General features: G+C 41.0%; 1 protein-coding gene across 1 annotated transcript in view; it reads right to left on the bottom strand.

Moving 5' to 3' along the window:
- LMX1B (LIM homeobox transcription factor 1 beta) overlaps nucleotides 1-15249 on the bottom strand; it is a 127094-nt gene that overhangs the window by 14512 nt on the left and 97333 nt on the right. The gene's annotated exons all lie outside the window — the stretch shown is intronic.

Below are 15249 nucleotides of genomic sequence, written 5' to 3'. Positions count from 1 at the left end.
ACTTACTTAATTTCTCTGAAAGCTCTAAACAAATTCAGTTCAGTTCAACTTTTGGAGAAAGATTTGAGTCAAACCTTAGGCTATCAAAACTAATTTTCTGATACCTAACCCAGTAGTGATTTTGTAACTATACTGTCCTAGTATAATTATTGCTGTGGAGGATAACATATGAGCCTACAAACAGGAAAGGGATCCTTAGTGTGTGGGAGGAGGGGCACTATTGTCTGGGCAAGATATGTGGAAGAACACGAGGGTCCCTTGGGCTGTTGAGTCATTTCCAGACTAACCTGTTTCAGAGGAGGTAGTTTACCTTTTGGAAGGATGTGAAACCCCCTCTGGCTCCTCCAGAGGTACACAGCATATGACCCGCTAAACCATTGCTATAATCACAGACTCCAGAACACTCACTACAGCTCATGAAACTCTCAGAACTCCCCCACTCGCAGCAATTGTTCGTTTTGAAGGTGACGCTTGAATCATTTCATTAGTTTTATTTTGATTCTCTAATGGCAGTTGGGAAGCTCCCCCAGTGAGCTTGCAGGAAAGGCACCGTTCCAAGTAAAGGTGAGTGATTAATTAATTTCCTGTAGCATATAGTGTGCTTGGTGATCCTAGATTTTAGCATCTTTTCATGGCAATACACCTCTACCCTGATATAACGCTGTCCGCAGGAGCTAAAAAATCTTACCACATTATAGGTGAAACCGCATTATCTTGAACTTGCTTTGATCCGACTGAGTGCGCGGCACCCCCCCCCCAGCACTGCTTTACCGCGTGTTATATTGGGTCGCGTTATATCGGGGTAGAGGTGTACATAGAAATGCAAGGTAAAGTCTTGTAATATATACATGTTTCCAAGGCAACGAGCAGCACATGGGTATTTGTATAGTAGACATGCTCTGCTCTACTTACAGGGAAAAGAAAAATATGTCCTGAGGATTTTTTCTGTCTGTTTTTCAAAATGACCACCTTTCGATTAACAGGCAAATGGACTCCATTTTAGGGTGTATGCCCTATCGTGGCTGCTAGATATGTGCCTCATAGGCCTTCATTTTGTTTCAGCTGAAGAAATACAGCAAAATGGCAACTACCAGTTCTTTACTGAAAAGGTGGGCTGAGCGTACGGACAAGGTGGGAGAGAATTTTAACGTGCCTGTATATTGTTCATGCCTCACAAACCAGCCAACAAGCTCCTCATTGGATACATAATGAACCAAGCCTATTAAATGAAATCTGATGCCCCAGGAGACTCTGGGACATCTCCAGAAAATAAGGCCATTTCATTTCCTACATTACATTGGATTTTCCTACCGCTATTTTTGCTGGTAGATGCAAATTATTAACAGAGGGAGAAAATCTGACCATAAATTTGTATTGGTCAACTTAACAAAATTATAAAAAGGTATTCGCTGGTCAGTCCCTAAAAGGGAAATATTTGGTGCACATGTGTAATAAGGTAGCTAAAAGGATTAAAAGTAGGGCTGTCAGTTAATCGCGATTAACTCAAAAAAATTAATAGTGATTAATTGCACTGTTAAACAATAGAATACCAGTTGAAATTTATTAAATATTTTTGGATGTTTTTCTACATTTTTAAATATATTGTTTTCAGTTACAACACAGAACAAAGTGTACAGTGCTCACTCTATATTATTATTCTTAATTACAAATATGTGCACTGTAAAAATGATAAACAAAAGAAATAGCATTTTTCATCTCATACAAGTACTTTAGTGCAATCTCTTTATTATTGTAATTAGTGTAACTTACAAATGTAGATTTTTTTTGTTACATAACTGCACTCATAGACAAAACAGTGTAAAACTTTAGAGCCTGCAAGTCCACTCAGTCCTACTTCTTGTTTCACCAATTGCTCAGACAAACAAGTCTGTGTACATTTATGGGAGATACTGCTGCCTGCTTGCTAATTACATCACCTGAAAGTGAGAACAGGCGTTCACATAGCACTTTCATAGTTGGTGTTGCAAGGTATTTACGTGCCAGATATGCTAAACATTCGTATGCCCCTTTATGCTTCGGCCACCATTCCAGAGGACATGCTTCCATGCTGATGATGCTTTTTAAAAAAATTAAGTGTTAATTAAATTTGTGACTGAACTCCTTGGGGGAGAATTGTATGTCTCCTGTTCTGTTTTACCACATTCTGCCATATATTTCATGTTAATAGCAGACTTGGATGATGAGCCATCAGATGTTCTTTTTAAGAACACTTTAACAGCCGATTTGACAAAATGCAAAGAAGATATCAATGTGAGATTTCTAAAGACAGCCATAGCACTTGACTTGAGGTTTAAGAATCTGAAGTGCCTTCCAAAATCTGAGAGGGATGAGGTGTGGAGCGTGCTTTCAGAAGTCTTAAAGTAGCATCCAATGCAGAAACTACAGAACCTGAACCACCAAAAGAGAAAATCAACCTTCAGCTGGTGGCATCTGACTCAGATGATGAAAATGAACACGTGTCGGCCCATTCTGGTTTGGATCGTTATCGAGCAGAACCTATCATCAGCATGGATGCATGTCCCCTGGAATGGTGGTTGAAGCATGAAGGGATATATGAATCTTTAGCGCATCTGGCACATAAATATTTTGCAACACCGGCTACAACAGTGCCATGAGAACACCTGTTCTCACTTTCAGGTCACACTATAAACAAGAAGCAGGCAGCATTATCTCCTGAAAATTGGAACCAAACTTGTTTGTCTGAGCGACTGGCTGAACAAGAAGTAGGACTGAGAGGACTTGCAGGCTCTAAAATTTTACATTACACCTCTACCCTGCTATAACGTGGTTGTGGGGAGCCAAAAGTCCCTACTGTGTTACAGCTGAAACCCTGTTATATTGGGGGTAGGGGTGGCAGGGCTCCAGAGGTGATTTAAAGAGCTCTGGGCTCCAACCACTGTGGGGAGCCCCAGAACCTTTAAATCACCGGTGGAGCCCTGTGCTGCCACAGCCCCGGGGTAGGGGCGGTACAGCCCTAGCGGTGATTTAAAGGGCCTGGGGCTCCCCGCAGCAGTCGGAGCCCCAGGCCCTTTAAATCGCTGGCCGAGCCCCGCTGCTGCAGCCCCGGGGTAGCAGCGGCAGGGCTCCGGCAGTGATTTAAAAAGCTCCGGGCTCTGGCTGCTGTGGGGAACCTGGGCCATTTAAATCACTGGTGAGCCCCACTGCCATAGCCCCGGGGTAGTGGCAGCAGGGCTCCTGCGGGATTTAAAGGGCCCGGGGCTCCCCGCAGCAGCTGGAGCCTCAGACCCTTTAAAGTGCCGCTGAAGCCCCGCTGCTACCGTGCTATATGCAAACCCGTGTTATATAGGGTCATGTTATAGCGGGGTAGAGGTGTATTTTATTTTTGAATGCAGGGCTTTCTTGTACATAATTCTACGTTTGTAAGTTCAACTTTCATGACAAAGAGACTGCACTACAGTACTTGTATTAGGTGAATTGAAAAATACAATTTCTTTAGGTTTTTACTGTGCAAATATTTGTAATAAAAAATAAATATAAAGTGAGCACTGTACACTTTGTATTCTGTGTTGTAACTGAAATCAATATATTTGAAAATGTATAAAACATCCAAAAATATTTAAATAAATGGTATTCTATTATTAACAGTGCGATTAATCGTGATTAATTTGTTTAATTGCTTGACAGCCTTAATTAAAAGACTAAACAAGGAGAAAACAGCTGTAACCGCTTTAAAAAGTCACTTTTATTTAACTGTTTAAATCTGATTGGCTCAGTTTAATTAAGCTTGTAACTTTTGTCTGAAGAGTTGTTGTGATGGAACAAGCTTTAAAAAGCTGAAGATTAGCAAGTCTGGGGTGAAGGCATCTGACTCCTCTCACTGGCATCTGTTCATTCATACCACTGTGACAGTGAACCTGTGTTCGCTTCAGTAAAACTCTGTGGATGGATATAAGGAGGCATGGGAGCAGCCCAAGAGGTGGGAACAGCTTCTGACAGGCTCTAGATAGAACAGCTTCTCAAAGGGGAAATTGCAGCCTCTGCACTCTCAACCTTCCTGACTTCATTTGCATTTCAAATCAACGCTGTTGTTTAAAATGATCTTTAAAAGGTACTTTAGACAGTGGCCACACTCCTGTTACTCCAGGGAGGAGGATCCTTAAAAAAGTCTCCCTGCTGCTGCTGCAACTATAATAATACAGAATGAAACTCCGTGAGACGGCTGTGATGTTAATTAAACACGTTCTGAATTATTGATGCATTCTAACCCTTTCTATGGACAGTTTCAGTATAAACACAAAGGGCCTGGCCCAAGGGATCCCATGAAGGCAGGTCACAACAACTGCACCCAGACAGTCTCTGAGGGGACAGGAACGCTCTTCTTGTCTGGATGGAGACTAGCAGAGGAGCTGGCTACAGCAGACACTGAATCGAGTCAAACCTCTCTGAGCCAAACCTCTCCGTTTTGCAGAATAGTCCCTGAGCTCCCTGTGACAAAAGGCTAAGATGGTAATGCTGGGCTAAGGGGATTCCAGGTGAGAAGTGCTGGACACAAGCAGGAAAAGGGGAAGTGACTGCATGTGCTAAAGGCACAGGGATTGAGCCCAGTGGGACAGAGACAGGAGCTTTCTTTGCTGACAGGGGTTGAGCTGGTGGCTCTTAGCTGTGCTTTTGCCATTGGAAAAGTTGGTGTGTAGTTTTGGCCTTTTGTGTTCCAGGCTAGCAGGACTGGTCCATGTTTTGTAAACAAATAAATCACACTAGATAATACTCCAAGTCTGTGCCACTAATTTCTCTCCCAATGGGAAATCGACTCACTAGAAAGACATGAAATCTACCACCACCCAGTGGAAACAGAAACAATAATGTAACTTGATGTACAAAAAAGCATCTCAATAAGACACTTAGGTTCCAGAGCTCCTTTGCTCTGTAGTTTGTGAACTGTAAAATAAGAACATGTATAAAATAACATTCATTCTTTCTAAATGTGTACATGGAAATAATCGAGTTTCCCTTCCCCGCCGTTGCACTTGCACTGCATTGTTCGCCTGAATGCCACCTTCTGTGTTTCCTTGTGAAGTGGTTTGATATTCTTCAGGGTGCAGAGCGCTTTATAATGTAAATGTAAAACAGTCAATGTTATTTACAGGTAACTTGCTGTACCCAGAGAGGCAGTGTTTCTGTAGTAACATTGTCACTGGTGGTCTTTTCAGTGTAATGAGTCACAGACAGATTAATATAATACTAATTCATTCAATTTACCAATTACATGAGGTTTGTATTTCTGTTTCACATTACTGTGTGGACGTCACACCTTCCCTTACATTTACCCTTGGAAATATAAAAATGCCATCACCCACGCTCAGGCAGTCTCAACCTGTGAGGCTGTATAGCAATCTATACACACAAATTGCAGTGAATCACATTTAATTCTGGGATTATTAAAATTTCATTAAGTTTATCTGATACAGTGCTTATAGGTTTTTCAACTCCCAGAGAGTAACCCAGGGTTATGTACGTATTTTGTACAAGGCAGTCTCACAACAGGAAACTAATCTTGACAAATGACCAGACTTTGATATCTCTGATCTAAAACACTGCTCATTAGGCTGCTCGTTTTATAAATGAATGGCAATAAACCTGTTGAGAAGCCTAGGATAGCAGGAATACTTTACAGATCACCCTATACAGGTTTCAATCAAAGCAATAAATTTGAAGAGCGACATGTGGATGTTCTGAGCTGAGACAAAGACTATGCCCCACACTAACCACATTTGGAGAAATGGTTCCTTTGCCTTGCCATACATTTTACAAATAATTTGCATAACTGACTTTTTACCCCCATTGCTGATTATCTCCAGCTCTCTCAAGTTAACATCAAACCTCAAAATCCTTGGACTTGTTAAAGTATGCAGAGAGTGGGAACCAAATGCCTTTATTGGAAGCCCCAGGAAATCTCTGACTCCTAAGCACAACGAAAACATTCCAAAGAAAATTGTTCAAAGAAGACAAAAGAGACAAGCAGAACAAGAAAACCTTGTTTTGAATCAATGATTGCAAGAGTTTTATAAATAAGTTCTGTTGCCTGGACAATTTGGAAAGACAACTCAGTAGTTTTGGGTTTTTTGTAAGTGTGTTTTCATCTATGCCTGAAACACTTAGAGGATTTAGCTGACCTCAAGCTTGGAACATTAGATTGTTTTGTTCATTTGAGTATTGGTAATAATCGCTGTGAAACCTTACAGTATTAGAAAGCAAAATACACTCTGTGTTTGAAAATGGCTGCACTTATCAAATTAATGGAATATAAATTCTGGGGACAAAGAAATGTCTGAGAAATGTGGTCCTATCTTTAAAAGTAGATGAAAATGTTCACCAGCGGAAATGGCCATTAAGATTTTATATGTTAGGATATCCCTGTGAAGTCAGGCTGATTCAGTAATCCTTACAAACACAGCCACAGTTACAGGATCCATTGTGCTTTCCTGCATGGGCAGAACCATCTGGTGTTTAATACGTACAACTGATTTATTATCTCCAGCGTAGTTATCTTGCTTTAAATTTGACCCTGCTCGGCTCCTGAGAATCACTGTTCTGCTGTTTACTCTTATAACGTCCTAACAACCTGCCCTTTACCTTTCTGTTGCTTCACCGGAGCCCTTAATTTCCTTCTGTTTGTGGGCAAATAGGGTTTAATAGTTTTATTATAACTAATGTATTATGAGCTGAGAGATCTCAATGTGCAGTGTAAAATTTGCTGTTCAAATTAAGTGTGGTTCAAGAGGTTTTTTAAATAGGATCGAGTTATTAAAATAGACTATCAGTCAATTGTTTATTTACAGGACCTATCCAGTGGAGCAATAAATAGGACGGTATTAAGATATTTGATGTACGCTAGATGATAGATGCTGCTGTCTGACCATCAGGGACTTTAAATCATTTTCCTTTCTGTGTAGTTCTGACATTCTCTGTTAGAAAAAAATGTAACAGATATCTAAACTTTTGTTTATGTAATAATTATGCAAAGATTATTGTCACTGGTTTTCGTAAATATTGTAAATAACCTTTAACTCTGCCACTTTAGTATATCGATAATGATTTCTGTATGTCATTGAAATCATGGGTATACATACATCCATGCCAACCAAGCATGTACTTGGTATTCATATTATATGGTACAAAATGTCAGAACTGAAGTAGGATAAGCTTTTCACAAGAGCTGAATTTTATTAAGAGAGAAACTAAATCTCTAATGATATTTCATAATATAGCTCTATTACTCAGACTTCAGCCGTACACTATATGCAGCTTAGAATGGCGGAAACACCACATATGGTTCAGCAGAACTTCAAAAAAAAGTCATGTCCTTTGGATTATGGCTGCATATAGAAAAGGAAAGACTGTTGCTTGGTTACATTAAATTCAAATATTCAAAATATCCCCATTGTGCCAAAGCAAAACTGAAATGCTACAGTTTATGGCTTGGGGAAAAAATTAACAATTCATTTTAAGAAATATTGGAACATTTCAGATTTCCCCTCAGGAAAAAAAATTACTTATTTTGCTGAAGGCAATTTCATAGCTGAAGTTTTAGTAAAACTAAGCCATTTCACTTTCTTGAAGAACCAATAAAGTCTGCCTAAAAGTTAAAAGTTTTCAAAAAAGTAACCTTTCTGAAAGAGGCTAACAAAAATTCATCTTTCTATATAGCAAAAATTGAAAAGAGCATTTGCTAACCCACCCCTTAGTTATCACTGTAGGTAAAAGATTTATACGATCTGAACACTAACATTAAAAGCTATGAACTGGTTGAGAATTTGAAAGTGGAAGGCAGCTTGGGTGAAAGTGATCATGATTCTAAGGAATGGTAGGAGGGAGAACAGCAAAATAAAGGCATTGGGTTTCAAGAAGGCAGACTTTAGCAAACTCAGGGAGTTAGTAGGTAAGATCCCATGGGAAGCAAGTCTAATGGAAAAAACAATAGAAGACAGTTAGCAGTTTTTCAAAGAGACATTATTAAAGGCACAAGAGGAAACTATCCCACTGCATAGGAAAGATGGGAAGTATGGCAAGAGACCACCCTGGCTTACCCAGGAGCTCTTCAATGATCTGAAACTCTAAAAAGAGTCCTACAAAAAGTGGAAACTAGGTCAGATTACAAAGGATGAATATAAACAACACAAATATGTGGGGACAAAATTAGAAAGGCCAAGACACAAAACGAGATCAAACTAGGTAGGGACATAAAGGATAACAAGAAAACATTCTACAAATACATTAGAAGCAAGAGGAAGACCAAGGACAAGGTAGGGCTGTTATTCAATGGGGGCAAGGGAGGGAATAATAACAGAAAACATGGAAATGGCAGAGGTGCTTAATGACTTCTTTGTTTCGGTTTTCACCAAGAAGGTTGGTGGCGATTGGACGTCTAACGTAGTGAATGCCAGTGACAATGAGGCGGGATCAGAAGAGGCTAAAATAGGGAAAGAAAAAGTTAAAAATTACTTGGACAAATAAGATGTTTTCAAGTCACCAGGGCCTGATGAAAAGCATCCTAGAATACTCAAGGGGCCGATTGAGGAGATATCTGAGCCATTAGCGATTATCTTTGAAAAGTCATGGAAGATGGGAGAGATTCCAGAAAACTGGAAAAAGGCAAATATAGTGCCCATCTATAAAAAGGGAAATAAGGACAACTCTTGGAATTACAGACCAGTCAGCTTAACTTCTGTACCCGGAAAGATAATGGAGCAAATAATTAAGCAATCAGTTTGCAAACACCTAGCAGATAAGGCGATAAGTAACAGTCAGCATGGATTTGTTAACAACAAATCATGTCAAACCAACCTGATAGCTTTCTTTGACAGGGTAACAAGCCTTGTGGATAGGCGGAAGCAGTAGATGTGGTATATCTTGATTTTAGTAAAGTTTTTGATACTATCCCACATGACCTTCTTATAAATAAACTAGGAAAATGCAACCTAGACGGAGCTAGTATAAAGTGGATGCAAAACTGGTTGGTAATCTGTTCCCAGAGAGCAATCATCAATGGTTCACCATCATGCTGGAAGGTCATAATGAGTAGGATCCCACAGGAATCAGTTCTGAGTTCGGTTCTGTTCAATATCTTCATCAATGATTTAGATAATGGCACAGAGAGTACACTTACAAAGTTTGCAGATGATACCAAGCTGGGAGGGGTTGCAAGTGCTTTGGAGGATAGGATTAAAATTCAAAATAATCTGGAGAAACTGGAGAAATGGTCTAAAGTAAATAGGATGAAATTCGAAAAGGACAAATGCAAATTACTCCATTTAGGAAGGAAAAATCAGTTACACACATACAAATTGGGAAATGACTGCCTAGGAAGGAGTAATGCAGAAAGGGATTTGGGGGTCATAGTGGATCACAAGCGAAATATGAGTCAACAGTGTAACGCTGTTGCAAAAGAAGTGAACATAATTCTGGGATGTATTAGCAGGAGTGTTGTAAAGCAAGACATGAGAAGTAATTCTTCTGCTCTACTCCGCACTGAGTAGGCCTCAGCTGGAGTATTGTGTCCAGTTCTGGGCATCACAATTCAGGAAAGATGTGGACAAATTGAGGAGAGTCCAGAGAAGAGGAACAAAAATGATTAAAGGTCTAGAAAACATGACCTATGAGGGAAGATTGAAAAATTTGGGTTTGTTTTGTCTGGAAAAGAGAAGACTGAGAGGGAACATGATAACAGTTTTCAAGGATCTAAAAGGCTATTAAAAGGAGGAGGAAGAAAAATTGTTTTTCTTAACCTCTGAGGACAGGACAAGAAGCAATGCGCTTAAATTGCAGCAAGGGAGGTTTAGGCTGAACATTAGGAAAAACTTCCTGTCAAGGTGGTTAAGCACTGGAATAAATTGCCCAGAGAGGTTGTGGAATCTCCATCATTGGAGATTTTTAAGAGCAGGTTAGACAAACACCTGTCAGGGATGGTCTAGATAGTTAGTCCTGGCACAAGTGCAGGAGACTGGACTAGAGACCTCTCAAAGTCCCGTCCAGTTCTATGATTCTATATTTCAGTATGTATTTGAAGTGTAAATCTGAGTAATTATTTGTAGCACATCTTAACAGTAATCTGGTGTTCTTTTTCTCACCAACACTTCAGTGATTATCTTATTTGTGTTGTCTAAGGTCCTTATTATTTGCTTGGTAATGCCACCTAATGGAAAAGGCTATATAAAATAATAATAAAAGGTAGCATGATGTCACATGGTGGGTGAAATCCTGGCTCCAGTGAAGTAAATGGGAGTTTTGTTCACCATTGACTTTAGTGGAGCCATGATTTCACCCAATGACTCCGCTCCCCAAATACAGATACTCTCTCAGAACATGGGATCTTATGATATATGGAAACTGACTTGCATCACTAGCAAAGTACTTATGCACATGCATAATTTTAAGCCTGTAAATAGTTTCAGTGATTTCCACAGGATTCACATGCTGAATCACCGATATAACTTTTTAGTTAATTTTATTTTCCACAGCTCTACAGTACCAGGGAAATGTAAAGTGCTTTGGAGCGTCTTGCTTCAAGTAAAAGCAGCAAAGAATCCTGTGGCACCTTATAGACTAACAGACGTTTTGGAGCATGAGCTTTCGTGGGTGAATACCCACTTCCTCAGATGCATGCATAGTCTATAAGGTGCCACAGGATTCTTTGCTGCTTTTACAGATCCAGACTAACACGGCTACCCTCTGATACTTGCTTCATGGCAAATGGATTTTTTAAATTTTCACACCCTAATTGACCACTTTGTTCTGCTGTCTTCTATCACTGTCACACAGTTTTATTTTATGACATCTTTTCCTTACAACACTTGATGGAAGAATTTATGAACAATCAAATTATTGCTGCTAGAATGGAATTAAAACAATTTTTCATTTACAAAGTCACTGATATTGCTCCACTGTGCTCCACCTTTGGGAATCCAATTGCTCTTCCAAGCTACTCCCATTCCTCTTTATAGCATGGCAATTGCACTGTACAGATTATGGCTGCAATTTTCTCCTAATCTGTTCAGGAGCGTGGAAAGTGTTATAAAAGTTAAGAGCACCAATTGAATTCATAAAGTCATGGCTGCAATTAAAAAGCTTAATGGATTAACAAGATGTGATGGTTTTGTTAGAACTATACTTTCAGGCAGTATAAATCTTTCTGAAATAGCATTATTTCATCCATGGATTCAAAAAAATACTTGAGACACAGACATGTGGAGTTATCCCTTTTGCATTACTCCAGAACAGATCAACGTGCCATGAAAGCATAGTGCACAATGGGCAGTCTGCATTTCTGCAGGAACTCTGCAGAGTAAGGAGGATTTAACTCCACCCCCCAAAACACTATTTATTCCATTTTTCCTTCTTTGGACTTGCACTCAACTTTTGATGTATACTGAGCTAAAGTCACTCTCCCTTTCCTCCTATGCAATGCCACTGATTTCAAGTGGGTTACATGGCTAACACCCTGAGCAGAATTTGGTGCACTACATCACAAGCCAGTTTTTTCACGTAAGGCTTGTTTTGCCTCAAAAGCATTAAATATTAATGAGTCTGACTAGAAGGCTTATCACTCTAATACACTACATGGCATTCCGAAATTACAATTTCCTATGAATTTCCATTGCTAACACCATGGCAAATTTCTTTGCTCATATCACTTTTATATGGAAATTCACCAAAAGGGCCCTAGATCCCATGGTAAGAAAGAGAAGCAGAGGAAATATATGTTCATGATTCAGTGCTTTGGCCTTCACTTGTAAAGAAAAAAAAATCACCCATCAATGCAATTTAGATTTAAATGATAAATTATTTCTTGGCTGGCAAGAATGACTTAAGGAAAGAATTTATACAGGTCCTTTCCTCTCAACTATAAACATTAAAAAGAAAAAATGGTATAAGCCAGTATAAAACAAAATAACTTCCTGAGACTGCTGCAGGGATGCTGTACAAGAGCTTGTGCCCGAACCATCAGCATAGCCAATTTAGCAACTGATTTGCAAGGAAAAGATACCTTAGTCCTGTGGTGTTAATGTCTTTGCAGTGGGGGGTCTATTGCCAGCTTCTCCAAACTCATCAACACAATCTATTATTAATACCCCTACAAAGGCTTTGTAATAACATTATTGCACAAGGCAGTGAAAGCTCCATGGTGTAATCTGTTATCTATATTGCAAAAACATGAAATAAAACAAACCACAGATACTTTATAAACAAAATGTTTCATCTGCTATATCGCTTTGCATTTCCTATATATAAAACAGTAGGGTGCCGGACAGGCATTCAAAGAGATTTGCTGTTAGAAGCAGAGTTGACTTTTTTTATTATTATTTTAAGAAACTTTTCTTAATTTGTTGTTGTTTGGCAAGCTCTTTAACTTGACTGAGACCTTCTGCTTCTCTTCACTCACTTGGAAAAATTCAAATCTTTGTGCAACTTTTTCCCATTTGATTTGTATGGGAAAGGTTTTTAGAAGAAGAAAGTATCATCTAGGGAAAATCCTAGAGGGGTGAAATCAGGGAGTGATTCTCCAAAGCTGCTGAGCCCAACCAGTGCTAGGACTGGCGGCCTCTCACTGCCTCACGGCATATTGCAGGATTGGATCCACAGTCCCTGCCAAGGCCAAGCTAAAGCAAAGCATTAAACTTCAGTGGAAGCTTTGCAGGGGTCATGCCTGCAGGATTTGTCCTGTAAGCAACAAGAGCACTGATGGCATTTTCTTAGCAGCGGTTTCTGCTTTGGGAATCATTCCAGAAATGTAACAGAGTGTAGAGCTGGCACTTTTCTTTTAATAATGATCCAAACAGCAATGCTTGTGTATGGAAATTCCAGAATTACCCTTGATCTAATCTGCAGAGACGGAACTCCACGGGCAATATGCCTTAGAAACAAAATAAAAACCAAACCCCGCTGTTCTAGTTTGCAACAGACAGATCATGGCAGGGATGGGTAGATTTCGTATGTTTGCAGTATGTGCTTGCTGTCCAATAAGAACCAAAATAATGTTAAGACACAAGATTGTGTCTTATTTCCCAAATGCCCTGTTATTTTCCTTTGTCAGTTGAAAATAAAATTGTTCTTTGGAGTAGTTTCTCTTTTCAGACCAGACTGTCGCTATTATTTTTCTATTTCCTCCTTTTTGTCACTTTGCATTATTTTTGGTGCTGTAATTCTATTTGTTCCCACTCCTTTCTTCCTGTCTCCATTGTTCACTCTCTAATCCCCAGTTGACTCTTCTTCGGCTCTTTTTTGGCCCATTCTCAGTATGATTTGAGAGAATAGCCAGGCGTGACTCCCTGCTATAGCAACCGCACCTCCCCAGGAAAGCCACAACAATCTACTTCGTGGACAGGAAGTCTTTCACAAGCTGGAAGCAAAGTTAATCTTCTTCAAGCGAACTAAGAAGGATTAGCAGAGAGCTGTGGGCTGCAGACTTAACCCTACCCCTTATTTCTTTAGAGACCCAGTCACTCAGAACCCTGCTGCTATGTACAATTAAACAGACCCTAAAAAAATCTGAATGACACAAGAGCTGGATTGTGTAAAGGTTAATTTCCACTTTAATACCTTTTCCAAGTTCAGAACTCAAAGATAACAATTTAACCCAAGAATCTCCATCTGAGCATGAAACTTGTGTTGTCTTACAAAGGGCTCTGCTATATTCTGCTGCGAATCCTTGTCTATCAGTCTGACTTTTAATGTATGGAAAGTAGCTTCTGTTTTTTCCTCTCGTCACGTACTTTCTCTTACAACCCTCCCTCCTAAAGTGCATCTCCTAACTAGAAAAATGCACAGACTCCAACAGACAGATCAGAGAAGAGACGTTATCAGGTATTACTAGATATAGCAGGAAAGGGAAAATACATTCTCTTATTTTTGTATGAAAATGAATAAAACAAATTTTGAGAGAGAAAAGGCAAGGAGCAACGGCAGAGTGTCCATTAATATCCGGAAATATGCTAATTTATCCCTGTACTAAAGGAGTCAAAGTTAATGAGCTTGTGTAATAAGACAGTACTGAATACTAGTGAGGGAAAATACACAGCCCTTTTAAACTGATTTATCTGAAGAATATAAATGTCTGCCATGTCTACATCTAAAATTTGCAGCGCTGGTTGTTACAGCTGTATTAGTACAGCTGTATAGGGCCAGCGCTGCAGAGTGGCCACACTTACAGCAACCAGCGCTGCAAGTGGTGTTAGATGTGGCCACACTGCAGCGCTGTTGGGCGGCTTCAAGGGGGGTTCCGGGACGAGAGAGCAAACCGGGAAAGGAAACCAGCTTCCCCGCGGTTTGCTCTCTCGGTCCCGGAGCCAGCCAGCAAACCGCAGGGAAGGAGACCTGCTTGCTCGGGGTTCCGGGACCGAGAGAGCAAACCGGGAACGCCGCGGTTTGCTCTCTCGGTCCCGGAGCCAGCCAGCAAACCGCAGGGAAGGAGACCTGCTTGCTCGGGGTTCCGGGACCGAGAGAGCAAACCGGGAACGCCGCGGTTTGCTCTCTCGGTCCCGGAGCCAGCCAGCAAACCGCAGGGAAGGAGACCTGCTTGCTCGGGGTTCCGGGACCGAGAGAGCAAACCGGGAACGCCGCGGTTTGCTCTCTCGGTCCCGGAGCCAGCCAGCAAACCGCAGGGAAGGAGACCTGCTTGCTCGGGGTTCCGGGACCGAGAGAGCAAACCGCGGCGAAGCTGGTTTCCTTTCCCGGTTTGCTCTCTCGGTCCCGGAACCCCGAGCAAGCAGGTCTCCTTCCCTGCGGTTTGCTGGCTGGCTCCGGGACCGAGAGAGCAAACCGCGGCGTTCCCGGTTTGCTCTCTCGGTCCCGGAACCCCGAGCAAGCAGGTCTCCTTCCCTGCGGTTTGCTGGCTGGCTCCGGGACCGAGAGAGCAAACCGGGAAAGGAAACCAGCTTGATTACCAGAGGCTTCCTCCTTCCACGGAGGTCAAGAAAAGCGCTGGTAACTGTCTACATTGGATTACCAGCGCTGGATCACCAGCGCTGGATCCTCTACACCCGAGACAAAACGGGAGTACGGCCAGCGCTGCAAACAGGGAGTTGCAGCGCTGGTGGTGCCCTGCAGATGTGTACACCTTCAAAGTTGCAGGGCTGTAACTCCCTCACCAGCGCTGCAACTTTCTGATGTAGACAAGCCCTCTGATTCATCATCTTTATGGTAGTAACAACAGTAGGGTGTTTATTCTACCATGGTGATCACAGTATTTGCTCTACAACCCAGAGTCGTTGA

The sequence above is a fragment of the Gopherus evgoodei genome, chromosome 16 (genome assembly GCF_007399415.2).
Source record: "Gopherus evgoodei ecotype Sinaloan lineage chromosome 16, rGopEvg1_v1.p, whole genome shotgun sequence".
NCBI lineage: Eukaryota > Metazoa > Chordata > Testudines > Testudinidae > Gopherus > Gopherus evgoodei.
Note: the sequence above shows the minus strand (reverse complement) of the source record. Positions and strands in the feature narration are given on the sequence as shown.